Source organism: Carcharhinus amblyrhynchos, chromosome 21 (assembly GCF_965287045.1).
Source record: "Carcharhinus amblyrhynchos chromosome 21, sCarAmb.v2.hapA, whole genome shotgun sequence".
In the NCBI taxonomy this organism is placed as follows: domain Eukaryota; kingdom Metazoa; phylum Chordata; class Chondrichthyes; order Carcharhiniformes; family Carcharhinidae; genus Carcharhinus; species Carcharhinus amblyrhynchos.
In genome coordinates this window covers 41,549,165-41,571,743 of record NC_137344.1, presented here as the reverse complement: position 1 = coordinate 41,571,743, position 22,579 = coordinate 41,549,165, and the positions used below count along the sequence as shown (strand labels likewise).

At 40.9% G+C, this 22,579-nt stretch overlaps 1 pseudogene; it reads left to right on the top strand.

The window, feature by feature from the left end:
* Nucleotides 1–10,669: 10,669 nt before the first annotated feature.
* Nucleotides 10,670–22,579, top strand: part of LOC145356587 (myosin heavy chain, skeletal muscle, adult-like) — a 28,284-nt pseudogene continuing 16,374 nt past the window's right edge.

Sequence of the window (22,579 nt, the reverse complement as noted above, 5' to 3'; positions counted from 1 at the left end):
TATGCCAGTAGCTCTTTTCAAAACTCCAGTAGGGCCCTCTGCAATATCCCCAGACACAAATGCATTCAAAAGGTGCAAGATTCTCTCATAATTTTGCACCTTGGGAAAAGGAAGCTACTCCAAAGTGAAGGTTTTTTTTAATATTAGTTCTTTGAAACAAGCTCTTATCACCAACTTCTAACAAATAGGTTAATACATAGTGTACAAACTTTTCATTTTTCGTAATTACACGTCGTATTCACAAGTAACAAGTATGATTAGCAGGAATTTAACATTATAGAATGGTCAGAAATCAATGCCTCCATTTTCTCTGACATTCTTACTTCCAACTCACAACAGAACATCATCAATTACATTGATTTTTCCAGAATCTTTTCATGGCCAACCAAATATGGTAAAGATGCTCTGAGCGAAACTTCATTGTATCTTGACCAGCTTATATTTCTAAGTTTTTCAGCTTATCTGATGGAACAGCAAAACAATACTCTTCAGGCCTAACCCACTTTACATATGGATGCATTATAATCAATTTATTAAATTTGTCCTTTCACGGGTTGTGTGCAAGGCCAAAATTTATTGCCCATCCCTAATTACTCAAGGTGGTAGTAGTGAGTTGCTTTCTTGAATCATTGCAATCCACGTGGCTTGTTATATTCATAATGCCATTAAAAAGCAAATTACCGGATTTTGACCCAGCAACACTGAAGCAACGGTGATATAGTTCCAAGTGAGGAAGGGTTGCAGCTTGGAAGAATTTGCAGGTGATGGTTTTCCCATGCATCTGCTGCCCTTGTCCAGCTAGATAGTAGAGATTGCAGGTTTGAAAGGTGTTATTGAAGAAGCCTTAGTGAGTCCCTGCAGTGAATCTTGTAAATGATACACACTGCTACCACTGTGCAACGGTGGTGGAGAAAGTGAATGTTTATAGGTGTTGGATCGGGTGCCAATAGGATGTCCTGGATGGCAAAAAGCTTCTTCAGTATTGTTGGAGCTGCACTCATTCAGAGAAGTGGAGAATATTCCATCACGCTCCTGATTTGTGCCATGTAGATGGTGGACAAGTTTTGGAGAGTCAAGAGTTGAGCTTCTCACCACAGAATTTGTAGCCTCTGACCTACCTGCCCTTGAAGCCACAGTATTTATATGGCTAGTTCACTTCAGTTTCTGGTCAAAGGTAAACCCCTGATAGTTCAGGGTGGCACGGTAGCACAGTGGTTAGCACTGCTGCTTCACAGCTCCAAGGACCTGGGTTTGATTCCCGGCTCAGGTCATTGTCTGTGTGGAGTTTGCGCATTCTCCTTGTGTCTGTGTGGATTTCCTCCAGGTGCTCCGGTTTCCTCCCACAGTCCAAAGATGTGCGGGTTAGGTTGATTGACCATGCTAAGAAATTGCCCCTTAGTGTCTAGAGATGCGTAGATTAGAGGGATTAGTGGGTAAAATATGTAAGGATATGGGGGTAGGACCTGGGTGGGATTGTGTTTGGTGCAGACTCGATGGGCCGAAGGGCCTCTTTCTGCACTGTAGGGTTCTATGTTCTATGAAGTTCAGCAATGGTAATCCCATTTAATGTCAAGGGGAAACATGGTTAGATTCTTCTTTGGAATTGGTCACTGCCTGGCACTTGAGATGCAATGTCATTCATACTTGTCAGTCCAAACCTAGATATTGTCTAGGTCTTGCTACATATGGAAATCAGGCTGCTTCAGTGTCTCACGAGTCACGAGTGGTGGTGAACATCCCCACTTCTGACCTTATTATGGAAGGTCATTGAAAGAGCACCTGAAGGTGGCTAGCCTAAGAGGAACTCTAATGTCTTAGACTGAAATGATGAATCCTCAACAACTACAACAATCTTCCTCTGTGTCAGACATGACACCAACCAGTGGAGAGTTTTCTCAATTCCCGTTGACTCCAGTTATGCTAGGGCTCCATGATGTCACGCTTGGCCAACTGCTACTTTGACATCAAGGGCAGTCACTCCCATTTTAATTTCTGATTTCAGCAAATTTTGACCATCTTTGGACTAAAGCTGTAATGAGGTCAAGGACTAAATGACCCAGGAAAAATCCCAACTGGGCATCAGTGAGCAGGTTATTGCTGTCACTTGCTTACACTGTCAATGGCACGTTCCATCATTTTGCTGATGACTGACTGACAGGTGGGAATTGGCTGAGTTGGTTTTTCCCAATTCTTGCACACAGGGCATACCCAAAAAATTGTCTACATTGCTGGGTAGTTGCCAGTTTTGCAACTGTACTGGAACAGTTTGGTTAGCGGCACAACAAGTTCTGATGCACAAGCCTCCAATACTATTGCTGGAATATTGCCAGGGCCCATTGCCTTTGCAGTGCCTTCAGCTGTGCCTTCAATTCATGGGGAAAGATCAAGTTCCTGAAAGCTGCCAATTATGATGCTGGAGATTTCAGGAGGAGGCCAAAATGGATCACCTTGTCAGCATTTCTGGCTGAAGATGACTGCAAATGCTTCAGCTTCATCCTTTGCATTGTTGGGCTGGCCTCCTCCCATCATGAATGATGGGATATTTGTGCAGCCTCCTCCTTTTGTTGTTTGTTTAATCGTCCATCACTTTTCACAGTTGGATATAATGGAGTAACAGTAATTAGATCTGATCCGTTGGTTTTGGGATCACATAGCTCCATCTACCATATGCTGCAAGGCTGCATGGCAAGCAAACAGTTCTGTGTGGTAGCTTCAGCACATTGACACCTCACTTTAGACATGCCTGGTGCTGTCTCTAGCTTGCCCTCCTCCACTCTTCATTGAACCAGGCTTGATGGTTTTGATAGAGTAAGGATATGCTCAGCCACAGCATTACAGATTGTGCTTAAATACAAGTCTGCTGCTGTTGATGGCCCACAGGACCTCATGAATGCCCAGTTTTGAGTTGCTATGTTTGTATGAAATCTATTCCATTTAATATGGTAGTGGTTTCACACAGCACGCCATATGATACAAATTACTTTCAACAGGTTTTCCAACTTTAGTGCAGAAGAACATTGTTTTTTTCTTACTTTTCTCCTGTTGATGCTTTTCATTGGCCTTTTAAATTCATTTATGAAAGTATGCAATTCTGACTGACAAGCTGTTTCAAAATTAATCTCTTCTATCCAAGCAGATTTTATTATTTCATGGTTTTGATCAAAACCGGTTGAATAAGCTTGCACCAACAAAGTTTTACTCTCTTTAGTAAAGTCTTGTTCTAGTTTAGCTGTTCCACAGCCTTTGCCACACGTTCATACTCTTTCCATTGATGTTCCAGATGTGGAACCCTCATCTACTCTTCTTTCACAATTTCATTCGCATATTTGTTTAGTCTCTCATTTTCCAATCCTTTTTCAAGTTTTTATTATTTTCCTACAGCATTAGCAACAGCATTGGTCTTGGAGGTATCTACGTCAACCAATAAATCTTCAGCGAATTTACAGGCTCCATTTGCTTGGCTTGATAACCTCTGAAGCTCCTCAATTGCTCTGGTGAATTCAGTTGCCATTGTTCCAGATTCATCTGTGAAATGAATATAAGTATACAAGTTGGACAACTTTAAAGGACAGTCAATTCATTTTGAAATTTTTTTTCCGAGGTTGCCGACTGACCCTTAGATTCTTTCAATTTACTCATTAAATCCTCAATCTGTTTCACAAAATTGTCCTTAACTGCTTTTAGTCTGGATCTACTCTTTCATACTGCACATCTAAACATTTTTGTTCCCCAGATTGCATCAGAGTTCATCAATTTTATTGCTCTCTTCACAATGAAGTTCCAGTAATTTGTAGGTCCTACACAGTTTCTAATCAAAACAGTGTCAGAAAGACATTAATGTCATAGCTAATGAAATTATGGTAGGGATGTTATTGGGACCTGACAAGGATTAATGGTAACCCTGATGATACCCTTCAAAATAGTCAGTCATTGGATTGATAAGTAATGTATATATGTGTTTCATTATGCTGGCAATAAACAAACTTATCAGGGCAACAATCGGGGAATATCCTGAAAACAAGTTGAGAGATTCAATTAATTTCACTGACAAGGCCATAAAATACCAATGGCTTTTGTAGGTCCCCTTTAAAGGATACCCATGTAAAACTGTTTTAGTGAAGATGCTTTGTGAAGCTATATTAAAATATAGAGACATGATGTCTGACTAAGAGACTAGAGGACAGGCTTACAAATGATATACTGGGGTAACCCACATGGTATCGTAGATCAGGGTGGTTCAATATTTTCATTCTATTGGATCAATATCTAAAGTATGTCATTTGTAACACTTTTGATTGGATTGTGTCCAACTGACTGTGAGTTACAGAATTGTATAAACCAGGATGATTTTCTTTGTCCGGAGGAGTGGTATTTCTGACCCACTGTGTCAAAATCCTCCCCTTGCTAGCAAGTAAATAAAGACAATCTGTTGGTTAAGTATCTTGTATTAATGTGTGTTTGCGTCAAAGTCAATCTCGGAAGTCGAAATTTCAACAGGTGCTCCTATCAATGCCACCAATTTAATGTTCAGCTTCTAACAATTTGCTTTTCAAGTCTTATCTTAAAGCAATGAAAGCATTCTGGTTTCTTTATATCATTTTTATTCTCTATAATTTTTATTCACCTTCTCCCAGCAGAATCTTTCCTATTACTCCATTTTTCCTGTGGGTTTAAAGTGAAGATTTATTGCTCCCTTGTTTCCTTTCTGATTTACCATATTGATCGTCCAAACCTCTCCTTCCCTTATTTCTTCCAGTCAGAACTAATGCTTATTGAGACAGTTTGAAAATTTTCAATTATTATTACCACTCACACAATCTTGAAATTCTGTTCAAGGTTCAATGCCCAAAACCACTGGTCCCACATTTCTTTCTCTCTGGTGAACTCTACAAACATTTCATTCTGTATTTTCTTCAAAGCCCAAAATTTTAATTGATATGCTTTGGGAACAAGCCTTTGAGCATTAAGTATGGCAATTTTAACTGTCTCATTATTTGAGGATTGCTCTTCAAAAAGACTAGAATAAACATAGGTTGCCTTCCCTGTCAAAACACTTTGTCGAATAAGAGTTTGTATTTCAATTAGCCATCCTAGCTTTGTAGCCACTTTTTCAAGTGAGATAAAATCTCTCTCAACTCCTTAGTGAATTTGGACACCAAGCAATGGCTCTTTGATGAGTTAAATCCCTCTAAATTTGATTTATCACCTGAACTGATTTCTCTTTCACCCCATAACGCAAGTTGTTTCAGCCAGTTCATGCTGTCTGACTTTTTTTTTAAATCACTTTGGAAGTCTTTGTTTACCTCTCTCCTCCTTTACTAACTTTGTCCTTGAGTTCAAGTTCAAGCCCTCACTTTTTTTTTCCACAGTTCGAGCTGAATAATTTGTTTTCTACCTCAAGTTGCAAGTGAATTCTAGTCAACACAAACTGTGTTCTAACTGGGTCAGACTTTTCTACTTCTTATTCCAAATGCTGTGCTATTGCCTCAATTATGTCTGCTTTTAATTCTATTAACCTAACTTCGGTTAATTATTGCAAATCACTCAGGGATAAATCTTCCCTTGCCAGAAAAGTCACTGCAATTGACAAAACATTCTGCTTTACACTAAGTATAGTAAAATCCATTGTGAGATCCTGTTAGCCTCAACTTTTATAAATCCCAACAGCTGCACTGTCTGTAGATTTGAAAGGGCCCCCCGTTCCCAACTGCATTGAGCAACTACTGCTCCTGGCGGTTCTCTGTACCCCAACTTCGACAGTACTAGAGTTAGCAACCTTATAAGAACCAGGAGCAATTCCAGAATTGCCTAGAAATTTGTAGGCAATTCAGCAATAGTCAAAGGGCTTTACAGCACAGAAAGAGACCCGTACCAGTCATCAAGCACTGACCTTGCCCCATCTAGCAAGCTTCTCCAGTCTGCTCCACCATTCAATAGAATCATGGCTGATCGTGTCTCAGCCTCAATCTCACTTTCTAGCCTGTCACCATAACCCTTGAACCCATTACTAATTAAAAATTTGTTTATCATCTCCTTACATTTACTCAATATCCCAGCATACATAGCACTCTGAGGTAGTGAATGCCAGATTCACAACCCTTTGAGAGAAATAATTTCTCCTCATCTGTTTCACATCTGCTACCCCTTACTCTAAAACTATGACCTTTAATTCTAGATTTCCCTCTCAACAGGAAACATCCTCTTCACATGGAGCCTGTCAACCCCCTTTAGCCTCTTAAACAGCTCAATTAGATCTCCCTTCATTCTTTAAACTCCAGGAGTATAGGCCTAAACTGCTTAATAGCTTCATAAGACAAACCCCTCTAAAATCAATCTAGTGACCCTCCTCTAAATGCCTCCACATCCCTCCTTAAGAAATGGGGCCAAAACAGTAGGCAGAACTTCAGGTGCAGTCTCACTAATGCCTCATATATTTGCAGCAACAAATCCTCACTTCTGTATCCTATTCCTTTAGCTATTGCTATCAAAACTCCTTTTGTTTTCCTCATTAGTCACTGTACCTGCGTGTTAGTTTTTTTCGATTCATCCAAAACAACCTTTCTTAAACTAGTCCCGACGGTGGGGCCTTCGTGCCACACAGCCAGTCACCTAAGCAACATTCATCCCCAACCCCATCACGACCAACGGCTGTCAAAGGAACGCATAACACAGCGCGCGCAGCTGAGCCCCAGGGTGGAGCCCGCGCGCGCAGCTGAGCCCCAGGGTGGAGCCCGCGCGCGCAGCTGAGCCCCAGGGTGGAGCCCGCGCGCGCAGCTGAGCCCCCGGGTGGAGCCCCCGCGCGCAGCTGAGCCCCAGGGTGGAGCATGCGCAGCTTTGTCGGAGATGTTCTGTTTTGTGCTGTTGAGCATTGCCGCCGTGCACCTTTTCACCGAAGAAGAGGCACAAAATAAAACATAGCTGTGGCAATTTCAGAATCAGGCTTTCTAACCCCATCTGCAGCCTGGTTCACCAGACATGGTGGGCTGAATTTTCAGGCTGGCGTTGAGACCCTTGACTCAGTTCCAGGTTGGGGTCCCAAACTTAACAGGGGCCTTTAATAAAATATTCATTTTATTTTAAATTATAATAAATTTATTTTAATTACTCTGAACTTTCTAGCCCACAGACCGCAATCAGTAAGGAAAGGCAACAGTAGCTCCATGATCATCCTCAACACCAATGCCCCTATTGTACTCCTTACACACCTATGACTGGTCAAATTCCCCTCCAACTCAATCTTCAAGTTTGCTGATGACACCACTGTAGTGGATGGGAACTCAAATAATGGTGAGACAGAGTACAGGAATGAGATAGAGAATCTGGTGAACTGGTGTGACAATAATAATCTCTCCCTCAATGTCAACAAAACAAAGGAAATAGTCATCAACTTCAGGAAGTGTAGTGGAGAATATGCCCATCTACTTCAATGGGGTCAAAGTAGAAATGCTCAAAAGCTTCAGATTTTAAGTGTCCAGATCACCAACAACCTGTCCTGGTTCCTCCCATGCTGATACTACAGTTAAAAAAGCCCACCACCATCTCTACTTTCTCAGAGCACTTAAGGAAATTTGGTATGTCAGCTACGACTCTCACCAACATTTACAGATGCATCGTAGCATTCATTCTGGTTGTATCACAGCTTAGGATGGCTTCTGTTCTACCCAAGACTGCAAGAAACTATGAAAGATCATGAATGTAGCCCAATCCATCATGCAAACCAACCTCCCATCCATTGACTCTGTCTACACTTCCCACTGCCTCAACAAAGTAGCCAGCATAATTAAGGACCCCATGCACCCCAGACAGACTCTTTCACCTTCTTCCACCAGGAAAAAGATACAAAATTCTGAAGTCACACACCAACTGACTCAAGAACAGCTTCTTCCCAACTGCCATCAGACTTTTGAATGAACATACCATGCACTAAGTTGATCTTTCTCTACAGCTATGACTGTAACACTACATTCTGCACTCATTTCCTCCTCTATGAACAGTATGCTTTGTATAGCATGCAAGAAACAACACTTTTCACTGTATAATAATACCTGTGACAATAAATCAAATCAAATTTTATATTGAAGTCCGGAGTACCTCAGTTAGGCAAAACATATAGTCTTAAATGGGAACAAAACAAATACAAGGTAAGCTAGGAAACCATGGCTTGAAGGGCCAAAAATGGCCTTTGCCTGCCCTTGTTTGTCATGATCTTTGGATATCCAAAAGCACTTTAGAGCCAATTAAATATTTTGTGAAGTGTCATTGCTTTTATACTACAGAAAATACTGCAACTTAATGTCATTTAAGGGTGGCACTGTGGTTAGCACTGCTAATCATAACGCCAGAGTCCCAGATTCCTGGTTTTGGTCTCTCTCTGTGTGGAGTCTGCACATTTTCCCATTACGCGTGTGTGGGTTTTCTCCAGATGCTCTGGTTTCCTCCCACAGTCCAAAAGATGTGCTGGTTAGGTGCATTGGTCATGCAAAATATGCCCTCAGAACAGATGTCAGAGTTTGGCAACTAGGGGGATTTTCACAGTAACTTCATTGCAGTGTTGATGTAAGCGTACTTGTGACAAATAAAATAAACTTATTTTGCTGTTTGAGGCAGATAAAGACATAGCATTTTTGCAAAGTGACTTGGACAGCATCTTTTACATTTTTAAGCTTAACTTGTAGCTAGTTCTCAGCTGAAGTTTATCATTTGCATGTAAATAACATACATTATTAGCCTCATCATTGTTTTAAGAATAAACTGTGGCAACACATCTTTGACACAAATTGCCAATTTTAGCACAATTATTGGCTGGTGTATTTAATTCATCATTATATATCTATTAATTATTGGAACAATGTGCAAACAGAACCTGTCTGAAAGGCACTTTATGATATTTTGGAAATATATATATATACACTATCAGCAATTTTGCATTTTAATTTTAAAAAACTGCAGCTAAATATTACAAATTGAAATAAGAATTTGAGGCCATGCTTTCAAAACCTATATTAGCAATGAAGGACTGTGTGGATTTATATGGAGCAAGGTTTTATTTTTCTGGTGAACAAATTTCTAAACTATAAGTGTACCCACACTTCCCAAGATAGAGCCACCTGGTCAGCATGAGCCTATTTTAAAGGCTCAGATTCTAAAAACTCGACCAGTCAGATGCCAACTGTATGTGTTCAACTTATATGGCCACACATGCTGAGGACTGGGATTAATGCTAAAGAATTCCAAACCAAATTGCTGACATTGCTTCTGTAATTGTATCCTGATGTTAGAATTTCAGTTAATTCAATAAGAAAATCTGCTCATCAGGTTTGGTACACTAAATATAGAAACCAGACCTGCTGTGCCCACAGGAAAAAACTTATATATACATTGCTCAGTGGACACAAAATGCTGCTGGTGTCCAAGCATCGGGGTAAGTTTCTCACTAACTTTCTTTATCTTAATTAGGGGACTGATAATTACGCCAGTGAAACAGGGGGAACTATATAAAATATGAAATAATATAACAAAGGAAAAAGATCTGGAAAATTATCTCCAGATAAATAAAAGCCAAATGACATAAATCTAATTGGTACATTTAACTCAGATCCAAAGAAATAAAATTAATCGATCTATTTTGTCCTTTCTCCTGGTAGAATTGCTGTGGAGGATTTTTTTCTCGCCTGATCTGAGAAAGGTAACTAATGTTCAGACAAACAAATGTGAACTACATATCTTGAATAGAAAATTAATCAGATAAGTTTAATGTCATTTTTTGAAATTGATTTTGATGCAAAGTGCTGGTTATTGGGCATCAAGTTTAGTTACATGTTCATCAGGCTTTGATAACTCTCAAACGTTTTCCAATATTACACGACAGGCAGCTGGTTCAGACCTATAAGCACAATACATGTAGCAGTTCAATGATTCATAAGTATTGCATACATTCTATACAACAGTGACGGAATAATCACCATTTCCTTCAGTTAAAGAGCACTTCATTCTGAAGAATTTGGTGTGATGAAACATGTGCCAATATAATTTACATTGCACTAATTAATATTTAAATCTTAATTGCCAGGCAACATAAATACATATATCTAAATATATCATGCCATTAACAAGGGACTCAGAATTATTTGCACCACTGTTAAATCAAGCGATGGACAATTGCTCTAGTTTGAACATTTAGACCCACCATCAGCCTTTTGACAGTAATATAAGAGCAGTGTTTGTGTTCTTATTTTTAAAACATGGCCAAGAAAATAGCAACAAATATATTTCATATGAGAAACAGCTAACGATAGCTTCTCATTCATAGACTTATTGCCCTGAACAGTTACACTGCATTTTGCAATCTCATCCCATTCAAATCAGTTATTTGAACGAATTTAAAAGTATAAATGGGATAATAAAGGATGCTGGAAAATTTATCAATTATTGCGACACGCAACATAATACATTTAAACAAGCCTTTATCACAATCTTGAAATAAATGGATAGGAATTGATGCTTTTACCCCTCTAAGCAGTAGTTAAATTTGATTAAATTCAAATGTGAGGGATCTTGCTTATGATAAACTAAGGAATGATTTAATCGTGTCAAGAAATCATGCAATATAAGATGCTGATTTTGTTATTTATATGAATACACATGTCTATTTTAGCAATAAACTGAAGCCATGGGGGATTCGGAAATGGCAGTGTTTGGAAAGGCGGCACCCTTTTTGCGTAAAAGCGACAAGGAGCGATTAGAGGCTCAGAACCGAACATTCGATGCCAAAACAGCCTGCTATGTCCCTGACCAGAAAGAACTGTATGTGAAAGGTACAGTCAAGGGTAGAGAGGGTGGTAAAGCCACCGTTGAGACACTTGAGTCCAAGCAGGTCGGTTGAAATTTTAAAAATAAGTAAATAATCCTGAAACGCTTTAGTGTTTTCACAAAACACACATTACTGTAAATAACATGGTAGGTTTGTGGATCATTTTTCAGACAGTGACAGTCAAAGATGACGACGTCCTCCCAACGAACCCTCCGAAGTTCGATAAAATCGAGGACATGGCCATGATGACTCACCTGAATGAAGCATCTGTGCTGTATAACCTCAAAGAGCGTTATGCAGCCTGGATGATCTATGTAAGTACAAAAACTTCAGATTGCTAAATGAAAATGATAATTGAAGACACTAAACGCCTGATTTTATCGTCAAGTTGCGCCTATTTTTGGGCGCAAAATCTTGGTAAAGTCGGGCATGAGGCGAATAGTGCGATCCACGACCACCTCTGCGCTGGTTCCCCCTTTACCAAGGCCCGAAAATGACCGTGATTAGGACTGCACCCGAAATGGATGCGACGGCCATTTAAATGCATGCAATTTACCAGCACTTTCTCCTTTAACCACCGCGTTCGCCCATCCAGAATCGGCGCAAAACGTGAGGGTTAGTGAGGAGTTAAGTGCCTAGCATCCAAAAGCTCTCTACTTTAGATCAGTGGGGTGAGGGGTTGGGGTGAGGGGGGTGGGTGGTGGGCTTTGCATTAGTTGGAGCAGCGGGGGATGCCAAGAAGAAAGAGACTCACCAATCCGGAAAGCTGCAGGGAAAAGAAAATTGATACAGTAAAATTTGTCAATTTCTAGTTGTTTGGCTGTAGTTCCTTTCTTGACTCGGTAAATGCTCCAACTACTGATGTTTTTACAGAGCTCCCTGGAGGATCAAATCATCCAGGCCAACCCGCTGCTGGGTCCACTGCCACTCTGCTTGAGATCGGTGTAGGGGGAGAAGGGGTGTCCACTGCTACTCTATCTGAGATCAGTGGGGGGGAAGGGTGTCCGCTTCCTCTCTGCTTGAGATCAAGGGGATGGAAGGGAGGCGGGCCCCACAATCGGTCTGGGTGGCAGAGGGGGTGGGGGGATAAGGGGGTCAGTAATGTTGTGGGGGTGGGGCAATGTCTGTGGGGGCCAAGGGGAGGCACAATCCAGCCCGGGAGGGATGTGGCAGGGGAACAGCATTCTATCGTTTTTGACTGTGCATGCGCACTTGTAGGCTTTGATTAGAGCTGCAGGGCTTTGGGCATGTTTAGCCCCACCTACAGACCTGTGCAGTGCGATTCGGACTCATTATACTTCTACAGGCAGAGTGCATATGGGGGCGCCTCAGAACGGGTCTGAAAGTCAGATCTGAAACACTCCCAGTTTCAAGTCCACCCAGCACTTAGAATCAAAATGGTAAAATAGGGCCCTAAAGATCTTTAATTCCTTCCCTGACTTTAGACCTACTCTGGGCTGTTCTGTGTCACTGTGAACCCCTACAAGTGGTTGCCAGTGTATGATCCCGAGGTGGTGGCCGCTTACAGAGGCAAGAAGCGACAAGAGGCTCCTCCACATATCTTCTCCATCTCTGACAACGCCTATCAGTTCATGCAAACTGGTGAGTATGTGGGTTTTCATTCATTGTGTTGGGTGCAGAATTGTTTTCATCGTTTCTGTTGAAAATCAGAGTAAATTTCAGCAAAACTCTCTGTTATCTGAATTTTGAGTGTTGATCTCATGGCCGTCTTATTTACAGATCGTGAAAACCAGTCCATTTTAATCATGTAAGTGTTACTGCTTCATCATATTACCGCAGAGTCGTTAATGCAATTGGAATTGACTCCAGTATTTTCTAATCATCTTTTATGTCCAGTAATTCTCAGTTTCTTCATTTTCTACTCTGTTCCATCCAGCGGAGAATCTGGTGCCGGAAAGACTGTGAACACGAAACGTGTCATCCAGTATTTTGCATCAGTTGGAGTGACAGGGGACACCAAAAAGAAAGAGGCTCAACAATCCGGAAAGATGCAGGTAAACGAAAATCGATACAGTAAAATTTGTCAATTTTTAGCTGTTTGGCTGCAATTCATTTCTTAAATGCGCCAACTCCTGATGTTTTTACAGGGCTCCCTGGAAGATCAAATCATCCAGGCCAACCCGCTGCTGGAAGCCTTCGGTAATGCCAAGACCGTGAGGAATGACAACTCGTCTCGCTTCGTAAGTCTCCTACACATTTCCTGCAATTGCATAAATTGGAGCCCCAAGTGTGCATGATTCTGATTAACAGATAGGGTATATATTGAGAGAAACTGTTTCTGCTGGCTCTGCTGGGGAGTCTTGTTCAAGAAAACTTTGTCTAAGAATTAGAACCAGACCTTCAAGAGTGAAACTAAGAAATACACAAAGGGTAGAAATTAGAGCAAACTTAGATGGCAGGTGGGAAGGCAGTGATGTGGTGAACCTGGATCTATACGGTGGGGAATCATGGAAGTACGACAATGAAGAATGAGGGCATTCGGCCCTTCAAGCCTACACCGACAACAATCCCACCCCGGCGCTGACGTCGTAATTCAATGTATTTATCTGCGAATCCCCCAGCACTAAGGGGCAAATTACCATGCCCAATCAACCTAACCTGCACATGTTTGGACTGTGAGAGGAAACTGGAGCACCCAGAGGAAACCTACACAGACACGGAGAGAACATGCAAACTCCACACAGTCACCTGAGCCCAGAATTGAACTTGAGTCTCTGGCGCTGTATGGCAGCAGTGCCAACCACTGTGTCACCATGCCAAGTCCATTTAGATAGTTAGGAATTGTCTGTTAATGATCAGTTGCTTGCTGCTGAATGACACTGCATGCCTTTTGGGATTAAGTGAGTGACAAGCGATGATGATGGGTGGTTAATTCCCTGACAAGTGAAAGCTAGCTTTATTCAAGTGAGCAGCTGGATGAGCAACAATTCTGTTGTTGCTTTCCGCAGGAATAAAGGAATGAGTTCAAAAAGTTGGAGACCCAGTGGCACAGATCAGAGGGGAAACAGTCAGATGATACAGTCTGAGGAACACAGATAAGGGGAGAGAACCACCTGATGGAACTGTCTGAGGGTTACAGATCAGAACTTCCAATCCAGCAGCACCAGCCGGTGCCACTTTTAGTCAAATTAATCTCAGCTAGGCATAACTTCATGGACACATAATCCTTACAGTACAGAAGGAGGCCATTCAGCCCATCTGGCTTGTACTGACAACAATCCCACCCATCCCTGTAACCTCACATATTTACACTGCTGATCCCCCTGAAACTAGGACCAATTTAGCATGGCCAATCAACGTAACCCGCATATCTTTGGACTGTGGGAGGAAACCGCAGCACCCGGAGGAAACCCCCACAGACACAAGGAGAGCATGCAAACTCCACACAGACAGTGACCCAAGCTGGGGATCGAACCCAGATTCCTGGTGCTGTGAGGCAGCAGTGCTGGCACTGTGCCACTGTGCCGCTACTTGGAGCTTGGGTTGTGAGAAATACAATATATCATAAAAATGATCCAATAACAGGACAACTTTGTATTATAGAATGCAATGACTCATCAGTTTTTGTAAATTAAGAATAATTTTACAACACTACGACATGGAACAAGATTAATGCTGGTCATTCTCCAAATAGCATAACGCAGCTTTTTAAATGAATACAATGTTGGATGCATGAGTGGAAAAGTGCTGAGAGAGCCTGTTGGTACTAGAGGCACCATTATCAGTGAGAGGTTAAAGGCCTATCCCCACATGTAATCAGATGGGTCCCATATGTTACTTTCCCTAATTAAATGACACTGCATAATTGCAGTTGGCCAGTCCTTTCCTGCTGACTCAGGAATCCCACCAACATTTGGATCCACCAGCAAGAATGCATTTCTTGGACTAAATTCCATCCAAAGAGTGACAAAAGTTCAGAATTCTTCGCCACAGAAAGCAATTGGTGCTACTTAAATTAATTGCAAAAGCTGAGTTTCATAGATTTGTGTTATCCAAAATATTAAGGTAAATGGACAAAGGTGGATATATATCCTAGATCAGCCATGGTCTCATTCAATGATGACAAGACAAGCTCAAAAGGATAAATGGCCTATTCCTGTTACTGTATTCTGAACTAGAATATCAATCTGCATTTTTCAATAACCTGAACTGTACAGTATCCACGTTGTGAAATTGTCTTCCAAATCACCGATTTGAAAAAATCTTTACATTTCAGGGTAAATTCATCAGAATTCACTTTGGCACCACTGGAAAACTGGCTTCTGCTGATATTGAAACCTGTAAGTTCTGCTGAATTTTATTTGTAAATATCAGCCATCAATCAATTTTTGAACATATGCTCTGGTTCTTCAGTGAATCTATATTTTTGTGTGTACATTCTCTGTGGATCTACTGGAAAAATCCAGAGTAACATTCCAGCTAAAAGCGGAAAGGAGTTACCACATTTTCTATCAGATGATGACCAATCACAAACCAGAAATTGTTGGTAAGCATGGAAGTTTTGGCAAGTTGCTCGCTTTATTTCTTTGCCTGTTAACACAAGAATTATTGGTTCTAACGTGGTAATTTTTGCAATACATCTTTTTCTCAGTGTATAATTAGATGGATAAAAATAAGATCCTTGTGCCCATTGTTATAACTCAGTTGTTTTTTTCATACTTTATTTTCAACTTTATCTGATTTACATTGTATGTATGTCCTGTCCATAATGCTTTCAGTGGTGATTTAGGACAACTACCTGGTAATTAGTCATAGAGCCATAGAGATTTACAGCATGGAAACAGGCCCTCCGGCCCAACTTGTCCATGCTGCCCTTTTTTTTCAAAAATCCCCTAAGCTATTCCCAATTGCACGCATTTGGCCCATATCCCCCTATACCCATCATACCTGTGTAACTATCTAAATGCTTTTTAAAAGACAAAATTGTACCCTCCTCTACTACTACCTCTGGCAGCTTGTTCCAGCCACTCACCACCCTCTTTGTGAAAAAAATTGCCCCTCTGGACATTTTTATATCTTGCCTCTCTCAGCTTAAACCTATGCCCTCTACCTTTGGGAAAAGATACTGACTATCTAGCTGATCTGTGCCCTTCATTATTTTATAGACCTCTCTAAGACCATCCCTCAGCCACCTACGCTCCAGAGAAAAAAGTCCCAGTCTATCCAGCCTCTCCTTGTAACTCAATCCACCAAGTCCCACTACATCCTAGTAAATCTTTTCTGCACTCTTTCTAGTTTAATAATATCCTTTCTATAATAGGGTGGCTAGAATTGCACACGGTATTCCAAGTGTGACTTTATCAATGTCTTGTACAACTTCAACAAAAAATTCCAACTCCTGTATTCAAAATTCTGACCAATGAAACCAAGCATGCCAAATGCCTTCTTCACCACTCTGTCCACCTGTGACTCCACTTTCAAGGAGCTATGAACATGTACCCCTAGATCTCTTTGTTCTGTAACTCTCTCTAATGCCCTACCATTAACTGAGTAAGTCCTGCCCTTGTTCAATCTACCAAAATGCATCACCTCGCATTTGTCTAAATTAAACTCCATCTGCCATTCGTCAGCCCACTGGTCCAATTGCTCAAGATCCCGTTGCAATTGGAGACAACTTTCTTCACTCTCCACGATACCTCCAATCTTGGTGTCACCTGCAAACTTACAAACCATGCCTCCTATATTCTCATCCAAGTCATTAATATAAATGACAAATAACAATGGACTCACCGCTGATTCCTGAGGCACACCGCTGGTCACAGGCCTCCAGTTCGAAAACAACTCTCTACCATCATCCTCTGGCTTCTGTCAAGAAACCAATTTTGTATCTACTTAGATACCTCACCCTGGATCCCATGAGATTTAACCTTATGCAACAACCTACCACGTGGTACCTTGTCAAAGGCCTTGCTAAAGTCCATGTAGACAACATCAACTGCACTATCCTCATCTACCTTCTTGGTTACTCCTTCAAAAAACTCAAACAAATTGTGAGATATGATTTTCACTCACAAAGCCATGCTGACTGTCCCTAATCAGTCCTTGTGTCTCTAAATGCCTGTGGATTCTGTCTTCCAAAATGCGTTCCAATAATTTACCCACCACAGATGTGAGGCTCACTGCCCTGGAGTTCCTGGCTTTTTCCTGCAGCCCGTTCAAATGTTGAATTAAAGCTGTATTTGATGCTTTTGTTGAATGGAACAGGGGAATTCTAACTGTGAAAGTGGGTGATACAGTTTATTTCTTTCATTCAGTCACTCAATAGTATTCTGACAAAACTTAACTTATTTTGTTATCTACAGAGAGTTGTCTCATTACCACCAATCCATATGATTATCCCTTCATCAGCCAGGGTGAGATTACTGTTAAGAGTATCGATGATACAGAAGAATTAGTGGCGACTGATGTGAGTATCAGCTCTTGTATCTTTAGTTGTAATTTCCTATCCGGACACTTGTATCATACAGCATACCCATTTTAGGCAGTTAGCACCAATAATTAATTAAAAAAACAATACACACATCCAGACTGAAGATACACATTCATTTGGTATTACGAGCTTTCAGAGCGCTGCTCTTTCATGAGGTAAGTGCTCACCTGATGAAGGAGTAGTGCTCCAAAAGCTTGAGATATCAAATGAACCCATTGGACTTTAACCTGGTGTTCTGAGACTTCTTACTAAGCTCAACCCAGTCCAATGCCAGCATCTCCACAGAATGAAGATGATATAGAACATAAATAGATAATGATACTAATTAAAAACTTAATACTTGCAATCCCTTCCTGCAAAGTTAAAATTTAGAATGATTGGAGTTGAAGATTCAACGTAAAAACCTGTTGAAGTAAATTGCAGAAGTTTCCACAAGGAAGCTGCTGAAACTGTTTCAGCATAAATCTTTTTGTTGGATTCTAAATCTATTGTTTGGGTTTACAGACTGCCATCGACATTCTGGGCTTCACCAGTGAAGAGAAATGGGGCATCTACAAACTCACTGGTGCAGTAATGCACTTTGGGAACATGAAATTCAAGCAAAAACAACGTGAGGAGCAGGCCGAGCCAGATGGCACAGAAGGTAACAGTTTCATACATCTCCCTTTAATACTATATTAACATTTATAAATTCAAAATAACATTTCAATTCAGACATGTACACAGTGCTATAAAACTTGGAATTGTTATTTATGGAATAATTCATAAAAGTAGTCTATTTCCCCTATATACACCTACATAATTAACACCCGGCATCTAAATGTGAATCTTTAACTCCATTGGTTGTATCTCTTTAACCTGGTCTAAGCTCACACTTGCATTCGTCGACGATTTTTCAGTCATTTTGTTTCTGGTTAAAATGATTACTTTGTCAGCAGGAATTACTAATATTGTAGGATGCAAGTCGAATGTTTTGTCACCTTACCCATATTAAAATCTATTTTTGGTAACCAAACAGCAACAGATAATATATCTGCTGTGGCTGAGATATGCAGCTGATGTTTGAAACATGTAGATGTTAGAAAGTCAGGTCTGGAGTGTGCGTGGAGCTGCCAGAAATCTAGTTTACATCATGCTTGATCTTCTCAAGCAGTCTGCAACCTTTGACATGATTGAACATCCAATCTTACAATGTGTCATCCAACTGGGTGGAACTGCACTCACCTGCTTTCATTCTGAACTATCTAATTTTAGCCAAGGTGTCACATGCAATGGCATCCCTTCCCACTACTGTACCTGTGGTGTCTCCCAAGGATCCACCCTTGCCCCTTCGATTTCTCATCTATTTGCTGCTCCTCGGCAACATCATCCAAAAGCACTGCCATAGTTTTCATACATGTACTGATGACACCCAGCTCCACCTCACCACCACCAACCTTGACTCCTCCACTGTGGTTAAATAAACAGACTGTTTGTCGAACATGCAGCATAATTTCCTCAACTAAACATTAGGAAGATATATGCCAATGCTTTTGGTGTCAGCTTCAAACTCTGATCCCTCACTACCAACTTCATCTCTCTCCCTCTTAAATGTCTGAGCCTGAACAAGATAGTTTGCAACCTTATGTGATATCTGACTCAGTTTGAACTTCTGCCCATAGGTCTATGCCAACATCAAGGTTGCCTATTTCCATCTTTGGAACATCATCCATCTTAGGTGGCCTACTGCTTAAATTTTCAACCATGTTCTTGTTGCCTCTAGACTTGACTACTCCTTTGCACCCCTGGCAAGCCTCCCACATTTCACAGAATGATAGGATCCATACAGTGCAGAAAGAGACCATTCGACCCATCAAGTCTGCACTGACCACAATCCTCATAACCCTACTCATTTACCCTACTAACCACTTGACACGAGGGGCAATTTAGCATGACCAATCAATCTAACCTGCACAGCTTTGGCCATCTTTGACCTCTGTAAATTTGAAGTTGTCCAAAACTCTGCTGCTCATGTCTGACCTTGCATTAAATCCCATCCAGCTAACACCCCTGTACTTGCTGACTTAGTATGGCTCCGGGTTAAGCCATGCCTTAACTTTACCATTTTCCTCCTTGTTTTCATGATCCTTCTCCTCCTTTCCTCTGTAATCTTCAACAGCCTCACAACTCTCTGAGGTGCTCATAATTTTAATTGCTCCACCATTGGTGAACATGCCATCAGTTACATAGATCTCAAGATTCAGAATTTCCTGATTAAACCTTTCTGGTCATCCAGTTGACTTTGCAATAGGCACAAAAGACAAATTTAAAATTTGCCAACATATACCCAACTGCAGCAAATTTCCAAATTGCAAAAACCTTTTAAAACTACTAACTGCTTTTCATAAGCAATTAATTATTATGAAAAGATTTAGGACATACAAAGGTTATGACACAGCATGAGAAAATATCTGTTTTTCATTCAGCAAGTTTAGCAAAAGTCATATAAAAACACAATACAGAAAGACTCTTATTTTTGTCATACCAGTACAGCATTATTAATCTGAAAAGTTTGCAGATGCTCAACACTTAAAATATATAAGTCATTTAATCAAGCAGCAGAAAACTTAATTTAATGTTAATTGATGTTAATTTAACATCAATTCTGTACATGGCTCACAGATATGTTTCCTGTATTTTTGCAGATGCCGACAAGGTTGCTTACCTGACTGGACTCAATTCCGCAGATTTGCTAAAGGCGTTATGCTATCCCCGAGTAAAGGTTGGCAATGAATTTGTGACCAAAGGTCAAACTGTTCAGCAGGTACATTTTCCTATCATTTTAGTAAAGAAGTATGTATGTAGACATTTAACACGTTTGATTTTGGCTACTATTTTAGCTAACATGAGAATTGTATTCTTTCAGGTCTACAACTCAGTTGGTGCCCTTGTCAAATCTATTTTTGAGAAAATGTTCTTGTGGATGGTTATCCGTATCAATCAGCAATTGGACACAAAACAGGCCAGACAGTTCTTCATTGGTGTGCTGGATATTGCTGGATTTGAAATTTTTGATGTAAGAACCAGAAACATAAGTATCAACAAAATAAATTACTGAAACTTCACTACACTAAAAAGCATAATCCAACACTTAAATGAGACATTAATTTGCTCTGTATATTCAGTTCAACAGCTTGGAACAGTTATGTATCAACTTCACCAATGAGAAACTGCAGCAGTTCTTCAACCACCACATGTTTGTTCTGGAACAAGAAGAGTACAAGAAAGAAGGAATTGAATGGGAATTCATTGACTTTGGTATGGATCTGGCTGCTTGCATTGAACTCATTGAAAAGGTGAGTAATGTCATGCAAGACATTAATTAGAACTGAAATATATTTATGTGGACACTATTTGATTAGGGTAAGTGTCTCAATGTTAACTATCTTTCTCATTGCTCCAGCCAATGGGTATCTTCTCAATCCTAGAAGAGGAGTGCATGTTCCCCAAGGCCTCAGACACTTCTTTCAAGAGTAAGCTATATGATCAGCATCTTGGTAAGTCAAACAACTTCCAGAAACCTAAGCCTGCCAAAGGAAAGGCTGAAGCTCACTTCTCACTGGTCCATTATGCTGGCACTGTGGACTACAACATTACTGGTTGGCTGGACAAGAACAAGGACCCCCTGAATGAAACTGAAACTGGGGGGGGCTATTCCAGAAATCATCAGTGAAACTATTGGCTCATCTCTATGCTGCAGCTGCTGAAGGTAAATTTCTAAGACACTCAAATATTGATATTGCTTTTTGTTAACATTGTGTTCTTCTATTTCCCAATCAGTTTAAAAGAAACCAATTTGTTGTTTTGTTGTAGCTGAAACCGGTGCAAAGAAAGGTGGCAAAAAGAAGGGTTCTTCCTTCCAGACAGTATCTGCTGTGTTTAGGGTGAGTTTCTCTGACATATATATTTACAATATGTAACGAACCAAGTTTTTAAAATAAATTTGTGTCAACTAGCAAAATATTGTTTTGTGTCAAATATGATCAATGTTTGTCAGTTGGTCTTGTATTGTTATTACAAATATCATGGGACCGATATCGGGATCAATATTGGGACAAAACTGGAAATCAAATTACTTTCTTGTTCAACTCACAGGAAAACTTAGGCAAGCTGATGACTAACTTGAGAACCACACACCCACACTTTGTGCGTTGTATAATCCCCAATGAAACAAAGACACCAGGCAAGTGTGGTTCCCTTGTTATATATCAATGGATGCAGTCAATTGTTGTCAACCTTTCAGGTCTTGGGATAACTGATTAATATGCTGCATTTTAAACATCCTGTTGCATTCATCAGGTGCTATGGATAACTTCCTTGTCATTCATCAGCTGAGGTGCAATTGTGTGCTAGAAGGCATCAGAATCTGCAGAAAGGGATTCCCAAGCAGAATCATCAACGGTGACTTCAAGCAAAGGTAATGGAACTTAAAAGCTGCACCTAAATTTTCTATTCTATGAAATTGTAAGTACGTTGAATTTTAAAGAGACAAACAATAACGTGCTTAAAACTTTGATGCAACAGATACAGGATTCTTAGTGCAAGTGCCATTCCTGAAGGCCAGTTCATTGATAGCAAGAAGGCTTCTGAGAAGCTACTAGGATCCATTGATGTAGATCATACACAGTATAAATTTGGACACACAAAGGTAATTAGATTTAAAATTGACATTTCCCACGGTGAAATAACAGCTGCGATTCTCCCAAAAATGTTGAATTGGTGGGAGAACTGTTCTAAATCCCGACTGCTTTGTCAGTCAGCTTCTCACCTGGATCTCAGCACTCTGTGCACTGAAGAGGTCCCAATCGTGAATCTCATTAAAAACCCATTTGTACTGGAATTTGACAGTTCTGGAATTCAGCGTGTGTGCAGTGGTCCCAGTCTGTCAGACTCCCCATCTGTTGGCCAGCCTGATCACTGGGACCCCCGCAATGCTGCCCCTCCAGTTCCCCCTGGCCCCATGGCCTGATTCAGGCCCCCAAAGCAATTCCCGGGCCAATCCTGACCTTCCACCACCCCCCCCTCCTCCACTCACGGCTCAGGGCGCCCTGATGTCCAGGCCCCATCTTTCCCTGCAGTGGTGATCCCCCCACACCAGTCACGCCGGCAGTCTCCGCACTCCTGTGCTGACTCCCCGCAACACCCCCCCAACCCGGAGGCAGAACCCCCTTCCCAGCCTGCCCCAATCGCTGCCCTCCCTCAAGCCAGACCGATTCTTTCTGCAGAGAAGCAGTAGGATTCCCCAGTCCCATCAATTGCCACTAGACCCCACCCACAAT